Source organism: Pseudophryne corroboree, chromosome 6 (genome assembly GCF_028390025.1).
Source record: "Pseudophryne corroboree isolate aPseCor3 chromosome 6, aPseCor3.hap2, whole genome shotgun sequence".
Taxonomy (NCBI): domain Eukaryota; kingdom Metazoa; phylum Chordata; class Amphibia; order Anura; family Myobatrachidae; genus Pseudophryne; species Pseudophryne corroboree.
The window spans coordinates 571,977,112-571,990,648 of NC_086449.1; the positions used below are offsets into that span (position 1 = coordinate 571,977,112).

Genomic DNA, 13,537 nt, shown 5'->3' on the forward strand with positions numbered 1-13,537 from the left:
CAGATCCTACAGTTAATGCATACTGTAAGACATGGATTGGTGGAAATGAGCTAAGTACATGAAGTGTTAGACAACGTTGTGTTTTCTAGTGTCACATTCTTCAATCACGCTGGGTAGGATATAGTCAGCTTTGAACAGTTTCTCAATAGGATCCTTTGTTGAAAGTTATTTTTAAACTTATCAAAAGAATCTAACACAGAGCACTCAATCATCAAAACCAGGTCAAACAAACATACAAACAAAAATAGGATTTTTACATTACAAAAAAAAAAAAAAACACACACCACACAACATCTATGCAGCACTCCACAAGGTAAGAGCTCGGGATGTAGTTAATATCACAGCACACAGAATCCTGACAGCAACTTCTCAACAGTAAGAACTAAGGTTATGGTTAGGCACTGGGGGACTGTTAGGGTAAGGTTGCAAGGGTTGGGTTAAAGTGCTTACTTAAGTCAGTAGAGTTTTTCCAACGGAAGCCCTGCTTACTGTGGACACACTTATGAAAATAGTGGTCAGCACTATCCATGTAAATTTGCACCAGTCCAAGGCCTGTAGCAAGAACTCCGTCCCAACTCGTATGGATTTGAGAGCCTGCAGGCTCAGCGTATACTGTAACATCACCTTCAGAGCACTTAGCCTACGTGCTAACACAGTGCCTTATTCAGAGTCCGTTGCAAAATTGGACAACTGTGCATGCGCAAAGGAAGAAATACATTTGCAATGTGATCGCAGGCCCAGAAAAGTGCAAGCACAGCGATTGCCATGAACTGGTCGTTTGTAGGAGGTTACAAGGCGTTTGTGGGGCGTGGTTGGGAAAACGCAGGAGTGTCATGGCCGTTTTCAGGGCATCCATCTGACATCAGCAGCGATTAAAAACTTGGTGCCCCTGCGACTGTGTATATCCTGCATATGCATTGGTCAACCAGAATTGTTGCTGGTACTCTATTTCTGCATATGCATCGCAATTATGTGGATGCATACGTCGGAGTCTTTTACCTTTCTGGGCAGCTCTTCACATGTGTTTTTTTGTTTTGTTTTTTGGGCAGAAGCAAGTCTGAGAAAATGGCAATTTCTGTCCAAGCGGAATAAGGGCCTCAGCCTGTTACTGCCCAGATACACCTATTCTGCCAAAGGTGGAGATGCAACTGAGATTTATAGAACTCCGAATTGTCTATAGTTACTAATAGCGGTACACTCAGCCACATGCAGTGCTAATAATCATAACAGCCCCAAATAAAAATTTGCATGGAACTCTAGGTCAGCCCTTAAATGTGGGTATCTGCCCATATACCAAGTTGTATATACAGGTTGAGTATCCCTTAACCAAAATGCTTGGAACCAGAAGTATTTTGGATATCGGATTTTTCCGTATTTTGGAATAATTACATACCATAATAAGATATCATGGCAATGGGACCTAAGTCTAAGCACAGAATGCATTTATGTTTCATATACACCTTATACACACAGCCTGAGCGTAATTTTAGCCAATGGGGTATATTTACTTAGCTCCCGATTTTGACAGAGATGGTGTTTTTTCTTCAACGTGTCATCTCGGGAATTTACTCAACTCAAATCTCGGCAGTGATGAGGGCATTCGTATTTTTTTGGAAGTCAAAGAAAAAAAAAATACGAATGAATACACCACGGTAATTTACTAAAAAAGTGTATTTCACGAACACTGCCGGCAATAGCCAAACACTGCCGTGAAAAAATACAAATCGTAAAAAAAAGCAGATTTAAAACAGACCTGCTTTTTTTTACCGTGTTCTGATAGGCATGCACGGATCCATGAGATCCGTGCATGCCTATCAGTGGGAAGGGGTGGGAAAGTGTTAAATTTTAAGGGAAAAAAAATGCGTGGGGTCCCCCCTCCTAAGCAAAACCAGCCTCGGGCTCTTTGAGCCGGAACTGGTTGAAAAAAATATGGGAGGGAAAAAAAATGTCAGGGGTTCCCCCATATTTAATCAACCAGCATCGGGCTCTGCGCCTGGTCCTGGTTCAAAAAAATACGGGGGACAAAAAGCGTAGGGGTCCCCCGTATTTTTTTAAACCAGCACCGGGCTCCACTAGCCAGGTACATAATGCCACAGCCGGGGGACACTTTTATCTAGGTCCCTGCGGCCCTGGCATTACATACCCAACTAGTCACCCCTGGCCGGGGTACCCTGGAGGAGTGGGAACCCCTTAAATCAAGGGGTGCCCCCCTCCAGCCACCCAAGGGCAAGGGGTGAAGCCCGAGGCTGCCCCCCCCCCCAGCCAAAGGGCGGCGGATGGGGGGCTGATAGGCCTTTCAAAAAAAAAATTTAATATTGTTTTTAGTAGCAGTACTACAAGTCCCAGCAAGCCTCCCCCGCAAGCTGATACTTGGAGAACCACAAGTACCAGCATGCGGTGGAAAACCGGGCCCGCTGGTACCTGTACTACTACTAAAAACATACCCCCCAAAAAAAGGACACACACACCGTGACAGTTTAAGTTTATTACATACATGCACACCTCTAAACATACATACATACTTACCTATGTTCACACGAGGCTCGGTCCTCTTCTCCATGTAGAATCCTAGGGGTACCTGTGAAAAAAATTATACTCACATAATCCAGTGTACCTTCTGTTCTTTGTATAATCCACGTACTTGGCAAAATAAAAAAACGGAAACCCGACCACGCACTGAAAGGGGTCCCATGTTTACACATGGGACCCCTTTCCACGACTGCCAAGACCCCCCCTGACTCCTGTCAAAGAGGGTCCCTTCAGTCAATCAGGGAGCGCCACGTCGTGGCACTCTCCTGATTGGCTGTGTGCTCCTGTAGTGTCTGTCAGGCAGCACACGGCAGAGATACAATGCTGCGCCTATGCGCTCCATTGTATCCAATGGTGGGAACTTTGCGGTCAGCGGTGAGGTTACTTTCGGTCAACCGCTGACCGCAAAGTTCCCACCATTGGATACAATGGAGCGCATAGGCGCAACATTGTATCTCTGCCGTGTGCTGCCTGACAGACACTACAGGAGCACACAGCCAATCAGGAGAGTGCCACGACGTGGCGCTCCCTGATTGACTGAAGGGACCCTCTTTGACAGGAGTCAGGGGGGGTCTTGGCAGTCGTGGAAAGGGGTCCCATGTGTAAACATGGGACCCCTTTCAGTGCGTGGTCGGGTTTCAGTTTTTTATTTTGCCAAGTACGTGGATTATACAAAGAATAGAAGGTACACTGGATTATGTGAATATAATTTTTTTCACAGGTACCCCTAGGATTCTACATGGAGAAGAGGACCGAGCCTCGTGTGAACATAGGTAAGTATGTGTGTTTAGAGGTGTGCATGTATGTAATAAACTTATACTGTCACGGTGTGTGTGTCCTGTTTTTTTGGGGGTATTTTTTTTTAGTACTAGTACTACAGGTTCAGAGACAATGAACATCATAAAATACCAAAAAACATTGAATAAATGAAATAATAGTCGAAGTTGCAGCAATACTTAGGGATTCTTCAAAATGATCTCAATCAGTCATCCGTCTACGGTCAAAGTCCTCAATCGATATGTAAAACAAAATATTAAAAGAGAACCAATGTGTAGTAAGATTGGTAGAGAAATGTCTTATTAAATGGTGTCCAGAAAATGAGGCCCTAGTGAATGGGGAGCTTGATAGCAGAAAGGACAGAATCTCGCCACCAATTTTCTCAGGGTCTGGGACGTACCGAAACTCACATGGGGTAAAACAGGAACAGGCATATAACGGTATCTTTATCTGGTCAATAAATTTAGGTACAGCGTACCTCACTCACATGTCCGGTAGATGTTCTCCACATGTAAAGGTATCTTTAAGAATGGTCCAACGAGGTCAATTTAAAAGAAAAAAATTTTTTATTTGACAAAGGCCAATAAAATAAACAAGTGAATACGGTTTGACCTTGTTCGTGGGGTAACAATGGGGGTATCGGGAGAAGATGTTAAAAAAACTCCAATACACGAGGGTAGTCCGGAATCCCCTCTGTAAAAAGGAACCCCCAATGTACCTTAAGATGGTCAAACTTGTTAGAAATATAAAATCCACTTTCAGCATGCACCAACGTCGTTTCAACCATATAGGTCTTTCTCAAGGTGTATGTGCTGAGTGTGGAAGGAGGCTATTTAACCTATGTGACAGGAAATGGAGGTTTTGCAATGCATGATGGTTAAAGAAAAATAAAACGGTGTATAAATGGGGTATTGATTGTAATTTATATATTGATAGGACAATGCTGGTCAAGCTTAACTTATGAATAAAATTATGAAAATGGAAACTTTAATGAAGAAGGCATAATTTAGCAGTAAAACCGGTAAATACGCTGGACCGGAAGTAGCTCTGGTCCGCGTTGCGTTCCAACTGAACCGGAAGTCGGGCCGTGCGTTCCACACGGCCGGAATTGCGTTCCACGGGGTAATATCGTGTGGATACGCTAGACCGGAAGTTAAGTCCGCAATGCGTTCCACCCAAACATTTGGGATCCGGCCATGCGTTCCACATCGCCGGAGGTGGATTGGATTATAAGAAGTGAACTCAGTATTGGGTGTATATAAAATGTGATGGTGGTATATTCTTATAGAAATTTGGCAGTATATAAATGCAGCATATTTAGGCATAGTAACATACAGATATTGAAGCAATTTCACAGGAAATAATTATTATAGACAGATTAAATGAGTGAAAAACAACCTTATAACAATAATTTTTTGGAACAATTATAGATGAAATAAAAGGAAGACCGTGGTATAAAAAGTTAAAATGGATCACAAGAACCATTTTAGTTCAAAATCAGAATTGAGACCCGCAGGCATGAGTGTGTTCAATTTAAAAATCCATTGCATTTCTGCCCTAGCAAGACTCCCTTCTGTGTCTCTGTCTTTCCAAGTAGCTTTAACATGTTGTATACCAATGAAAGAAGTGATGTGTAGTAGATGAATTATGCTTTTTTTAAAAATTTCATTACCTGCCACACAGCCAATGTGGTATACTACATTAAGTGTAGCTGTGGTTTAGTTTACATAGGGAGAACGGGGAGATCCCTTATGACACGCCTTGCTGAACATTTAAGAAATATTAAAAAAGGCGTAACCACACATACACTGTTAGATCATTTTTAAAAAAAGCATAATTCATCTACTACACATATCACTTCTTTCATTGGTATACAACATGTAAAAGCTACTTGGAAAGACAGAGACACAGAAGGGAGTCTTGCTAGGGCAGAAATGCAATGGATTTTTAAATTGAACACACTCATGCCTGCGGGTCTCAATTCTGATTTTGAACTAAAATGGTTCTTGTGATCCATTTTAACTTTTTATACCACTGTCTTCCTTTTATTTCATCTATAATTGTTCCAAAAAATTATTGTTATAAGGTTGTTTTTCACTCATTTAATGATCTGTCTATAATAATTATTTCCTGTGAAATTGCTTCAATATCTGTATGTTACTATGCCTAAATATGCTGCATTTATATACTGCCAAATTTCTATAAGAATATACCACCATCACATTTTATATACACCCAATACTGAGTTCACTTCTTATAATCCAATCCACCTCCGGCGATGTGGAACGCATGGCCGGATCCCAAATGTTTGGGTGGAACGCATTGCGGACTTAGTTAACTTCCGGTCTAGCGTATCCACACGATATTACCCCGTGGAACGCAATTCCGGCCGTGTGGAACGCACGGCCCGACTTCCGGTTCAGTTGGAACGCAACGCGGACCAGAGCTACTTCCGGTCCAGCGTATTTACCGGTTTTACTGCTAAATTATGCCTTCTTCATTAAAGTTTCCATTTTCATAATTTTATTCATAAGTTAAGCTTGACCAGCATTGTCCTATCAATATATAAATTACAATCAATACCCCATTTATACGCCGTTTTATTTTTCTTTAACCATCATGCATTGCAAAACCTCCATTTCCTGTCACATAGGTTAAATAGCCTCCTTCCACACTCAGCACATACACCTTGAGAAAGACCTATATGGTTGAAACGACGTTGGTGCATGCTGAAAGTGGATTTTATATTTCTAACAAGTTTGACCATCTTAAAAGGTACATTGGGGGTTCCTTTTTACAGAGGGGATTCCGGACTACCCTCGTGTATTGGAGTTTTTTTAACATCTTCTCCCGATACCCCCATTGTTACCCCACGAACAAGGTCAAACCGTATTCACTTGTTTATTTTATTGGCCTTTGTCAAATAAAAAATTTTTTCCTTTTAAATTGACCTCGTTGGACCATTCTTAAAGATACCTTTACATGTGGAGAACATCTACCGGACATGTGAGTGAGGTACGCTGTACCTAAATTTATTGACCAGATAAAGATACCGTTATATGCCTGTTCCTGTTTTACCCCATGTGAGTTTCGGTACGTCCCAGACCCTGAGAAAATTGGTGGCGAGATTCTGTCCTTTCTGCTATCAAGCTCCCCATTCACTAGGGCCTCATTTTCTGGACACCATTTAATAAGACATTTCTCTACCAATCTTACTACACATTGGTTCTCTTTTAATATTTTGTTTTACATATCGATTGAGGACTTTGACCGTAGACGGATGACTGATTGAGATCATTTTGAAGAATCCCTAAGTATTGCTGCAACTTCGACTATTATTTAATTTATTCAATGTTTTTTGGTATTTTATGATGTTCATTGTCTCTGAACTTTCTTTTTAAATTTTGGGCGCCTTTGATCACACTCCCTCACTCCTTTCTGTATTGTATTTCCACCTGTATTTGGGCAGGTATAGGGGTGTGATTGGGCAGACCAATTATAGTGCGCAAGAGTTCACTCTCTCTTTTATTTATTCTAGTACTACAGGTACCAGCGGGCCCGGTTTTCCACCGCATGCTGGTACTTGTGGTTCTCCAAGTACCAGCTTGCGGGGGAGGCTTGCTGGGACTTATAGTACTGCTACTAAAAACAATATTCACATTTTTTTCAAAAGGCTATCAGCCCCCCCATCCGCCGCCCTTGGATTGGGGGGGGACAGCCTCGGGCTTCACCCCTGGCCCTTGGGTGGCTGGAGGGGGGGGGACCCCTTGATTTAAGGGGTTCCCACTCCTCCAGGGTACCCCGGCCAGGGGTGACTAGTTGGGTATGTAATGCCAGGGCCGCCGGGACCAGTATAAAAGTGTCCCCAGGCTTTGGCATTATGTACCTGGCTAGTGGAGCCCAGTGCTGGTTTAAAAAATACGGGGGACCCCTACGCTTTTTGTCCCCCGTATTTTTGGAACCAGGACTAGAGCCCGGTGCTGGTTTAAGAAATATGGGGGAACCCGTATCATTTCCCCCCACATATTTTGTTAACCAGGACCGGCTCAAAGAGCCTGAGGCTGGTTTTGCTTAGGGGGGGGGGGGGGGACCCCACGCATTATTTTTTTTAGATTTGTAACAATGTTATTTTTTTTACGAAAGGTGCACAATGAAGCCCTGCACGGATCTCACAGATCCGGCCTAGATTCATTGTGTTAATGTCGGCAGTGTTTTACTATTCACTCCCGTAAAACACTGCCAAAAAATACGAATGACTTCGACATCGGAAAACACGAAAATGCAGAATACGACAGCTTAGTAAATTAGTCGTAATAAATTCAAAAAGTTGCAAATTTACACTTTCGATGTCATTCGTGTTTGAACTTTAACCTCATTCTGAAAAATACGAATTTTAGTAAATATACCCCAATATTTTTAATAACTTTGTGCATTAAACAAAGTGTGTGTACATTCACACAATTCATTTATGTTTCATATACACCTTATACACACAGCCTGAAGGTCTTATAATACAATATTTTTAATAACTTTGTGTATTAAACAAAGTTTGGGTACTTTGAGCCATCAGAAAACAAAAGGTTCACTATCTCACTCAAAAAATTCCGTATATCGGAATACTTGGATATGGGATACTCGACCTGTATCTACCGCAAAGCCTTTATCAATAGCCTTTGTTTCAAAGCAGTCTACATTTGGTCTTTGGGGCAACAGATCCATCTGAAAGCAGACTGATCTCAGCATAGCCCAGAATGCCATCTACATGCCCTCATTAACGTTAGCCAACGTGTGAACATCTTGTCACCCTCTAGTTATGCTCATTCAGCTGTAAGGGGAGATGCGACGCCAATCGCTACAATTCGGTACTGTCCTTACACACTCGTCTACAGCGGTGTATTCAATCACAAGGCCCATAAGAAAACAAACTTCCCTGCAACACTGACTTTGAGGGGGGAATACCACATTTATCCTACACATCAAATACAACAGAAAACAAATTACATAAAAATAAGATTTTACTTACCGATAAATCTATTTCTCGTAGTCCGTAGTGGATGCTGGGGACTCCGTCAGGACCATGGGGGATTAGCGGCTCTGCAGGAGACAGGGCACAAAAATAAAGCTTTAGGATCAGGTGGTGTGCACTGGCTCCTCCCCCTATGACCCTCCTCCAAGCCTCAGTTAGGATACTGTGCCCGGACGAGCGTACACAATAAGGAAGGATTTTGAATCCCGGGTAAGACTCATACCAGCCACACCAATCACACCGTACAACTTGTGATCGGAACCCAGTTAACAGTATGACAACGTAGGAGCCTCTGAACAGACGGCTCACAACAATAATAACCCGATTTTTTTGTAACAATAACTATGTACAAGTATTGCAGACAATCCGCACTTGGGATGGGCGCCCAGCATCCACTACGGACTACGAGAAATAGATTTATCGGTAAGTAAAATCTTATTTTCTCTAACGTCCTAGTGGATGCTGGGGACTCCGTCAGGACCATGGGGATTATACCAAAGCTCCCAAACGGGTGGGAGAGTGCGGATGACTCTGCAGCACCGAATGAGAGAACTCCAGGTCCTCTTTAGCCAGGGTATCAAATTTGTAGAATTTTACAAACGTGTTCTCCCCACGACCACGTAGTTGCTCGGCAGAGTTGTAATGCCGAGACCCCTCGGGCAGCCGCCCAGGATGAGCCCACCTTCCTTGTGGAATGGGCATTTACATATTTTGGCTGTGGCAGGCCTGCCACATAATGTGCAAGCTGAATTGTACTACACATCCAACTAGCAATCGTCTGCTTAGAAGCAAGAGCACCCAGTTTGTTGGGTGCATACAGGATAACAGCAAGTCAGTTTTCCTGACTCCAGCCGTCCTGGAAACCGATATTTTCACGGCCCTGATAACATCTAGCAACTTGGAGTCCTCCAAGTCCCTAGTAGCCGCAGGTACCACAATAAGCTGGTTCAGGTGAAACGCTGACACCACCTTAGGGAGAAACTGGGGACGAGTCCGCAGCTCTGCCCTGTCCGAATGGACAATCAGATATGGGCTTTTGTGAGACAAAGCCGCCAATTCTGACACTCGCCTGGCCGAGGCCAGGGCCAACATCATGGTCACTTTCCATGTGAGATATTTCAAATCCACAGATTTGAGCGGTTTAAACCAATGTGATTTGAGGAATCCCAGCACTACGTTGAGATCCCACAGTGCCACTGGAGGCACAAAAGGGGGTTGTATATGCAGTACTCCCTTGACAAACTTCTGGACTTCAGGAACTGAAGCCAATTTTTTTTTTTTTGGAAGAAAATCGACAGGGCCGAAATTTGAACCTTAATGGACCCCAATCTGAGGCCCATAGACACTCCTGTTTTCAGGAAATGCAGGAATCGACCGAGTTGAAATTTCTTCGTGGAGCCTTCCTGGCCTCACACCACGCAACATATTTTCGCCACATGTGGTGATAATGTTGTGCGGTCACGTCCTTCCTGGCTTTGACCATGGTAGGAAAGACCTCTTCCGGAATGCCTTTTTCCCTTAGGATCCGGCGTTCAACCGCCATGCCGTCAAACGCAGCCGCGGTAAGTCTTGGAACAGACATGGTACGTGCTGAAGCAAGTCCCTTCTTAGCGGCAGAGGTCATGAGTCCTCTGTGAGTATCTCTTGAAGTTCCGGGTACCAAGTCCTTCTTGACCAATCCGGAGCCACGAGTACAGTTCTTACTCCTCTACGTCTTATAATTCTCAATACCTTGGGTATGAGAAGCAGAGGAGGAAACACATACACCGACTGGTACGCCCACGGTGTTACCAGAACGTCCACAGCTATTGCCTGAAAGTCTCTTGACCTGGCGCAATACCTGTCCAGTTTTTTTGTTCAGGCTGGACGCCATCATGTACACCTTTGGTCTTTCCCAACGGTTCACAATCATGTGGAAAACTTCCCGATGAAGTCCCCACTCTCCCGGGTGGAGGTCGTGCCTGCTGAGGAAGTCTACTTCCCAGTTGTCCACTCCCGGAATGAACACTGCTGACAGTGCTATCACATGATTTTCCGCCCAGCGAAAAATCCTTGCAGTTTTTGCCATTGCCCTCCTGCTTCTTGTGCCGCCCTGTCTGTTTACGTGGGCGACTGCCGTGATGTTGTCCCACTGGATCAATACCGGTTGACCTTGAAGCAGAGGTCTTGCTAAGCTTAGAGCATCATAAATTGCCCTTAGCTCCAGTATATTTATGTGGAGAAAAGTCTCCAGACTTGATCACACTCCCTGGAAATTTTTTCCCTGTGTGACTGCTCCCCAGCCTCTCAGGCTGGCCTCCGTGGTCACCAGCATCCAATCCTGAATGCCGAATCTGCGGCCCTCTAGAAGATGAGCACTCTGTAACCACCACAGGAGAGACACCCTTGTCCTTGGAGATAGGGTTATCCGCCGATGCATCTGAAGATGCGATCCGGACCATTTGTCCAGCAGATACCACTGAAAAGTTCTTGCGTGGAATCTGCCGAATGGAATCGCTTCGTAAGAAGCCACCATTTTTCCCAGGACTCTTGTGCAATGATGCACTGACACTTTTCCTGGTTTTAGGAGGTTCCTGACTAGCTCGGATAACTCCCTGGCTTTCTCCTCCGGGAGAAACACCTTTTTCTGGACTGTGTCCAGAATCATCCCTAGGAACAGCAGACGTGTCGTCGGAAACAACTGCGGTTTTGGAATATTTAGAATCCACCCGTGCTGTCGTAGAACTACTTGAGATAGTGCTACTCCGACCTCCAACTGTTCTCTGGACCTTGCTCTTATCAGGAGGTCGTCCATTTTCTTTGAAGAAGAATCATCATTTCGGGCATTACCTTGGTAAAGACCCGGAGTGCCGTGGACAATCCAAACGGCAGCGTCTGAAACTGATAGTGACCGTTCTGTACCACGAACCTGAGATACCCTTGGTGAGAAGGGCAAATTTGGACATGGAGGTAAGCATCCCTGATGTCCCGGGACACCATATAGTCCCCTTCTTCCTGGTTCGCTATCACTGCTCTGAGTGACTCCATCTTGATTTGAACCTTTGTAAGTGTTCAAATATTTCAGATTTAGAATAGGTCTCACCGAGCCTTCTGGTTTCAGTACCCCAATATAGTGTGGAATAATACCCCTTTCCTTGTTGTAGGAGGGGTACTTTGATTATCACCTGCTGGGAATACAGCTTGTGAATTGTTTCCAATACTGGCTCCCTGTCGGAGGGAGACGTTGGTAAAGCAGACTTCAGGAACCTGCGAGGGGAAACGTCTCGACTTTCCAATCTGTACCCCTGGGATACTACTTGTAGGATCCAGGGGTCCTGTACGGCTCCAGCGTCATGCTGAGAACTTGGCAGAAGCGGTGGAAGGCTTCTGTTCCTGGGAATGGGCTGCCTGCTGCAGTCTTCTTCCCTTTCCTCTATCCCTGGGCAGATATGCTTATGGGGACGAAAGGACTGAGGCTGAAAAGACGGTGTCTTTTTCTGCATAGATGTGACTTAGGGTAAAAACGGTGGATTTCCCAGCAGTTGCCGTGGCCACCAGGTCCGATGGACCGACCCCAAATAACTCCTCCCCTTTATACGGCAATACATCTTTGTGCCGTTTGGAATCTGCATCACCTGACCACTGTCGTGTCCATAAACATCTTATTGGCAGATATGGACATCGCACTTACTCTTGATGCCAGAGTGCAAATATCCCTCTGTGCATCTCGCATATATAGAAATGCATTTTTTAAATGCTCTATAGTAAATAAATACTGTCCCTGTCAAGGGTATCAATATTTTCAGTCAGGGAATCCGACCAAGCCACCCCCGCGCTGCACATCCAGGCTGAGGCGATCGCTGGTCGCAGTATAACACCAGTATGTGTGTATATACTTTTTAGGATATTTTCCAGCCTCCTATCAGCTGGCTCCTTGAGGGCGGCCGTATCTGGAGACGGTACCGCCACTTGTTTTGATAAGCGTGTGAGCGCCTTATCCACCCTAAGGGGTGTTTCCCAACGCGCCCTAACTTCTGGCGGGAAAGGGTATACCGCCAATAATTTTCTATCGGGGGAACCCCGCGCCTCATCACACACTTCATTTAATTTATCTGATTCAGGAAAAACTATAGGTAGTTTTTCCACACCCCACATAATACCCTTTTTTGTGGTACTTGTAGTATCAGAAATATGTAACACCTCCTTCATTGCCCTTAACAAGTAACGTGTGGCCCTAAAGGAAAATACGTTTGTTTCTTCACCGTCGACACTGGAGTCAGTGTCCGTGTCTACCGACTGAGGTAAAATGGGCATTATAACGTCCCTGACGGTGTTCTAGACGCCTGGACAGATACTAATATGTTTGCCGGCCGTCTCATGTCGTCAATCGACTTGCAGCGTGTTGACATTATCACGTAATTCCTTAAATAAGCCATCTATTCCGGTGTCGACTCCCTAGAGAGTGACATCACCATTACAGGCAATTTGCTCCGCCTCCCAACATCGTCCTCATACATGTTGACACACACGTACCGACACACAGCACACACACAGTGAATGCTCTGATAGAGGACAGGACCCACTAGCCCTTTGGGGAGACAGAGGGAGAGTTTGCCAGCACACACCAAAAACGCTATAATTATACAGGGACAACCTTTATATAAGTGCTTTTCCCTTATAGCATTTTAATATATGTAGTCATATCGCCAAATCAGTGCCCCCCCTCTCTGTTTTAACCCTGTTTCTGTAGTGCAGTGCAGGGGAGAGCCTGGGAGCCTTCCCACCAGCATTTCTGTGAGGGAAAATGGCGCTGTGTGCTGAGGAGAATAGGCCCCGCCCCCTTTTCGGCGGGCTTCTTCTCCCGTTTTTCTGAGACCTGGCAGGGGTTAAATACATCCATATAGCCCCCAGGGGCTATATGTGATGTATTTTTAGCCATAAAAAAGGTATTATACATTGCTGCCCAGGGCGCCCCCCCAGCGCCCTGCACCCTCCGTGACCGCTGTGTGAAGTGTGCTGACAACAATGGCGCACAGCTGCAGTGCTGTGCGCTACCTCAGGAAGACTGAAAAGTCTTCTGCCGCCTGCTTCTGGACCTCTTCCATCTTCGGCATCTGCAAGGGGGGTCGGCGGCGCGGCTCCGGGACGAACCCCAGGGTGAGACCTGTGTTCCGACTCCCTCTGGAGCTAATGGTGTCCAGTAGCCTAAGAAGCCAATCCATCCTG

General features: G+C 45.0%; 1 protein-coding gene across 2 annotated transcripts in view; it reads right to left on the minus strand.

Moving 5' to 3' along the window:
• Positions 1-13,537, minus strand: part of GAS2L3 (growth arrest specific 2 like 3) — a 111,532-nt gene that overhangs the window by 9,456 nt on the left and 88,539 nt on the right. The window lies entirely within an intron of this gene.